This window comes from Bos javanicus, chromosome 7, assembly GCF_032452875.1.
Source record: "Bos javanicus breed banteng chromosome 7, ARS-OSU_banteng_1.0, whole genome shotgun sequence".
Taxonomy (NCBI): domain Eukaryota; kingdom Metazoa; phylum Chordata; class Mammalia; order Artiodactyla; family Bovidae; genus Bos; species Bos javanicus.
Window position 1 is genome coordinate 33,212,646 of NC_083874.1, and position 6,000 is coordinate 33,218,645.

The window sequence follows — 6,000 nt, forward strand, 5'->3', positions numbered from 1 at the left end:
ACATTGGAATGAAATAGCTCCTTGACTAGTTAGGAAGCACTGATTAAACACAGCCTCACTGTAAAGCTGAACTTTGGGTGAATTTATCAGGTTCTGATATGATGTTCCCAGACCCCTTCTAGACATAGCTTTAGTTTGTTGGAGTTAATTTCCATACAAAAATAGGCAAAACTAAAAGGAACAACAGAATGTGAAACTGTTTGACTCTGTAAGAATTCTGCTTTGTTTCCAATTTTTTTGTGTCTAAAAATGTCACATTGTGATATTAGAAGCCTTTTGATTCAAATCTCTCAGATGGTAGTATTCCAATGAACTTACAGTGAAATTGGAAAATCAGAATTCTCAATTATTAACTGTGCCTTAAAAACTGTCTACTCTTAACTAGTCCATTTTCCCCAGCTTTCCCGCTTGATTTATGATTCCTTCTGTTCCTCTTTCACCCTTCTTTCCTTTCTTCCTTTCCTTATCCCTCCCTCCTCTCCCCCGTCTCTTCTCTCTCTCTCTCTAAATAGGACAATCAAAACACAAGCTTTATCTGGGGGATTTATGTTCTTTTAGTATGATAAAGTGGGATTCCTAAAATTCTGACTGCTTAAAAGATTTTGTTTTTCATATAAATCTGCCTCATCTTGTTGAACTTAACTATTGGAAAAATACTATAATTGTCTATCACTTGCTAAAAAGAGACTGTACTAAGCCTGTTTAGCATCTATGCATGCTTGGTCACTTTGGTCATCGCATGGACAGAGGATCCCATGCAAAAATACTGGAGTGGGTAGCCGTTTGTTTTCCAGAGGATCTTTGTGAACCAGGGATAGAACCCAGGTCTCCTGAACTGCAGGGGCACTGTTTACCATTTGAGCCACTAGGGAAACCCCCTTAGAATCTGTACCAAGTAGTTAAATAACTGCTTATATTTGCGACTATAATCTTTTTTTCCATTTCATTAGGCAAAACCCCCCAAATATTAGTTAAGTCACAATGCTCCTGTGAAAAAGTACTAATCGGTCAAAAACACATTGTTCTGCATGATATTCTCATAACATGAAGTGAAGCAATATATTTTAGATTATTTAATGCTTAGAAAATAGCATAACATTAAAAATTCAAATTTAATCAGTACTCATAAAAATGATAGAAAGTTTGTGGGAGAGTGTTTAAGTTTCACATAAACCTAGTCATCTTGGGATAAATGTACTATAATAAATGATAAATTTTAATGAGTGAAGCAATGCAGTTGGTGCAACATCTAAAAAACAAAGCATAGACTAAACTTATATGGCAATCGATAGCTAATCTAAACCTCAAGGTCATGGGCATCGCTAGTCACTGTTCTTTTCATGCATCACCTATCTGATCCTACTGATGACAAAAGCTCAGATAACTGCTTATAGTAAGTTCAGCAGGGCTCTGGATTGGCCTATAGAGAGTGTATGGTATGATTAGGGTTTTATTGAGCTAGAGAACTACTCAAAAGGGCAGAAGAACAATCCCATGAATTTATTCATCAAGGTGGCTGCATTACCAGGGAATGTGTTCAGATTCTTTGGCCTGTATTATATAGAGATTGAAATGTTATTTTTGCATCACAGAATTAAAATTCTTAAATGAATATACATTCCTCACTGTAACTTAATTCCTTTAGAATATAAATATACTTTTCTGAAGTTTTTGACAAGCACAAAATCAGGAATTCCAGTTAAGCACTAGCATTTAATGAGGATTTATTAAGGAATTTAATCTTAAATTAAGGAATAATTTATCTGGAATATATTGAGAAATCTAGACAAAGTTAAAAGACAAATGCAATGATCTTAGTGATAAAATGTAATGTACAGACATTTATAAAGATTGCATGTGATATTATTTTGGTTTATATTATAAAAAAGAAATGTTAATTAAAAAAAAAAAAAGCTACGTAAGAGAGTTTACCTGTCAGAACAATGAGGGCTAATTGTACCTCTCATTTTATTTGTCATAGAAACATGTTTATCTGAAATTTCTAAATTGCTCCTCTTTGTCAGTAATAATTAGTTAATTTAATCAATAATTTAATCACAGAAACTAATTACTTACGGATTATTATAAAGAGAAGAGAAAAGACTGACATGCTTAAAAGGTTTAACTATTAATTAGGTACCCTGCTTGCTCCATGGTGAAGAATCTGCTCACAATGCAGGAAGACCTGAATTCCATCCCTGGGTTGGGAAGATACCCTGGAGACAAGAATGGCTACCCATTTCAGTATACTTGAGCCTGGTAAATTCCATGGACAGAGGAGCCCGGCTACAGTCCATGGGGTCACAAAGATCTGGACACCACTCAGAGACTAACACTTTCGCTTTCAGGTATTTGAGGCTTTTCTGAGGCACCAAAGACTGTCTGTATTCATATGAACAATCAGATCAGATCAGATCAGATCAGTCGCTCAGTCCTGTCCAACTCTTTGTGACCCCATGAATTGCAGCATGCCAGGCCTCCCAGTCCATCACCAACTCCCGGAGTTCACTCAGACTCACATCCATCGAGTCAGTGATGCCATCCAGCTATCTCATCCTCTATCGTCCCCTTCTCCTCCTGCCCCCTATCCCTCTCGGCATCAGGGTCTTTTCCAATGAGTCAACTCTTCGCATGAGGTGGCCAAAGTACTGGAGTTTCAGCTTTAGCATCATTCCTTCCAAAGATGTCCCAGGGTTGATCTCCTTCAGAATGGACTGGTTGGATCTCCTTGCAGTCCAAGGGACTCTCAAGAGTCTTCTCCAACACCACAGTTCAAAAGCATCAATTCTTCAGCACTCAGCCTTCTTCACAGTCCAAATCTCACATCCATGCATGACCACAGGAAAAACCATAGCCTTGACTAGATGAACCTTTGTTGGCAAAGTAATGTCTCTGCTTTTGAATATGCTATCTAGGTTGGTTATAACTTTCCTTCCCAGGAGTAAGCATCTTTTAATTTCATGGCTGCAGTCACCATCTGTAGTGATTTTGGAGCCCAGAAAAATAAAGTCTGACACTGTTTCCACTGTTTCCCCATCTATTTGCCATGAAGTGATGGGACCGGATGCCATGATCTTCGTTTTCTGAATGTTGAGCTTTAAGCCAGCTTTTTCACTCTCCACTTTCACTTTCATCAAGAGGCTTTTGAGTTCCTCTTCACTTTCTGCCATAAGGGTGGTGTCATCTGCATATCTGAGGTTATTGATATTTCTCCCGGCAACCTTGATTCCAGCTTGTGCTTCTTCCAGTCCAGCGTTTCTCATGATGTACTCTGCATATAAGTTAAACAAACAGGGTGACAATATACAGCCTTGACATACTCCTTTTCCTATTTGGAACCAGTCTGTTGTTCCATGTCCAGTTTTAACTGTTGCTTCCTGACCTGCATACAAATTTCTCAAGAGGCAGATCAGGTGGTCTGGTATTTCCATCTCCTTAGGAATTCTCCACAGTTTATTGTGATCCACACGGTCAAAGGCTTTGGCATAGTCAATAAAGCAGAAATAGATGTTTTTCTGGAACTCTCTTGCTTTTTCCATGATCCAGCGGATGTTGGCAATTTGATCTTTGGTTCCTCTGCCTTTTCTAAAACCAGCTTGAACATCTGGAAGTTCACATATTTCTGAAGCCTGGCTTGGAGAATTTTGAACACTACTTTACTAGTGTGTGAGATGAGTGCAATTGTGCAGTAGTTTGAGCATTCTTTGGCATTGCCTTTCTTTGGGATTGGAATGAAAACTGACCTTTTCCAGTCCTGTGGCCACTGCTGAGGTTTCCAAATGTGCTGGCATATTGAGTGCAGCACTTTCACAGTATCATCTTTCAGGATTTGGAACAGCTCCACTGGAATTCCATCACCTCCACTAGCGTTGTTTGTAGTGATGCTTTCTAAGGCCCACTTGACTTCACATTCCAGGATGTCTGGCTCTAGGTCAGTGATCACATCATCGTGATTATCTGTGTCTTGAAGATCTTTTTTGTACAGTTCTTCTGTGTATTCTTGCCATCTCTTCTTAATATCTTCTGCTTCTGTTAGGTCCATATCATTTCTGTCCTTTTTCGAGCCCATTTTTGCATGAAATGTTCCTTTGGTATCTCTGATTTTCTTGAAGAGATCCCTAGTCTTTCCCATTCTGTTGTTTTCGTCTATTTCTTTGCATTGATCGCTAAAGAAGGCTTTCTTATCTCTTCTTGCTATTCTTTGGAACTCTGCATTCAGATGTTTATATCTTTCCTTTTCTCCTTTGCTTTTTGCTTCTCTTCTTTTCACAGCTATTTATATGGCCTCTCCAGACAGCCATTTTGCTTTTTTGCATTTCTTTCCCATAGGGATGATCTTGATCCCTGTCTCCTGTACAATGTCACTATGGAGCACAGAATGAAAGTTCCTTTAGAAACTAGAAATAAAGTTATCAAATGACCCTGCAATCCCACTCCTGGGCATAGATCTAAAAGGATACAGGCACCCCACTGTTCATCACAACACTGTTTACAATAGACAAGACACCGAAATAAGTTAAATATCCAGTAGCAGAAAAATGGATAAAGAAGATATGGAACATACATATAATGGAATATTACTCAGTCATTAAAAAGAATGAAATAATGCTATTTACATCAACATGCATGAACCTAGATATTGTCATACTGACAATCTGAAATAAGTCAGAGTAGGAAAAATATCATGTGACATCCTTTATATGTGTAATCTAAAAAGAAATGATACAAATGAACTTACAAAACAGAAACAGTTTGACAGACTTACAGAACAAACTTATGCATGTTCAATTTTGATCTTGCAACTGCACTGAATTTATTTATTAGTTCTAAGAGTTGTTTTTTTTTTTTTTTAATGGAATCTAAGGAAATGGCAACCCACTCCAGTGTCCTTGCCTGGAGAATCCCAGGCAATGGTGGGCTGCCATCTATGGGATATCACAGAGTCAGACACGACTGAAGCGACTTATAGCAGCAGCAGCAGCAAGGTTCTCTAGGGCTTCCCTGGTGGCTCAGAGATTAAAGCATCTGCCTCCAATTCGGGAGACTGGGGTTCTCTCTACATAAGATCATAGCACTTGCAAATACTAATAGCTTTAATTTTTTTGTATTCAATGCCTTTTATTTCTCTTTCTTGTCTACTTACTCAGGCTAAAACTTCTAGTACCTAGTAAAAATGAGTGCTGGCAATGGGCCTCATTTTCTTGTTTCTAATTTTAGCAGGAAAGCTTTCACCCTTTAACTACTATGATGTTAATATGGGCTTGTAAGATATAAATTTAATATGTTGAGGTACATTCCTTCGATACCCAATTTGTTGATAATTTTTATTTTGGAAGGATGTTGAATTTTTTCAGATACATATTTCTGCATCTAATGAGAAGATCAAGTTTTCCTCATAGCTCAGCTGGTAAATAATCTTTATGCAATGTAAGAGACCCTGGTTCAATTCCTGGGTTGGGAAGATCCCCCGGAGAAGGGATAGGTTAGAGCCTCCAGTATTCTTGGGCTTCCCTGATGGCCCAGATGGCAAAGAATCCACCTGCAATACCGGAGACCTGGGTTCAATCCCTGGTTTGGGAAGATCCCCTGGAGAAGGCAATGGCTACCCACTCCAGTAGAGCTGCCTGGAGAATTCCATGGACAAAGAAACCTGGCAGGCTACAGTTCATAAAGCTGCAAAGAGTACGACATGGCTGAGCGATTTCCACTTTCACTTTCAATGAGATGATCATGTGATTTTTATCTTTCATTCTATTAACATGATGTATAACACTTATCGATTTGTGTATGCTGAACCACCCTGGCAACCCAGGGATAAATGCCACTTGATGATGGTGCATGATATTTTTTAATATACTGTCAAATGTGATTTGTTACTATTGTCTTAAAAAAATTTGCATCTATAGTTATCTGGAATATTGGCCTATCATTTTCTTTCTTGAAGTCTTTATCTAGCTTTGATATTACAGTAATACTGGTCTCATAAAATGAGTTTGAGAA

At 38.2% G+C, this 6,000-nt stretch overlaps 1 long non-coding RNA gene across 1 annotated transcript in view; it reads right to left on the reverse strand.

Annotated features, from left to right (window-relative positions):
• LOC133251028 (uncharacterized) overlaps positions 1 to 2,221 on the reverse strand; it is a 46,626-nt gene extending 44,405 nt beyond the window's left edge. Inside the window, exon 1 of the long non-coding RNA XR_009737491.1 lies at positions 2,077 to 2,221. This is a non-coding gene — a long non-coding RNA (uncharacterized LOC133251028). The remainder of the gene's footprint in view (positions 1 to 2,076) is intronic.
• Positions 2,222 to 6,000: the final 3,779 nt, after the last annotated feature.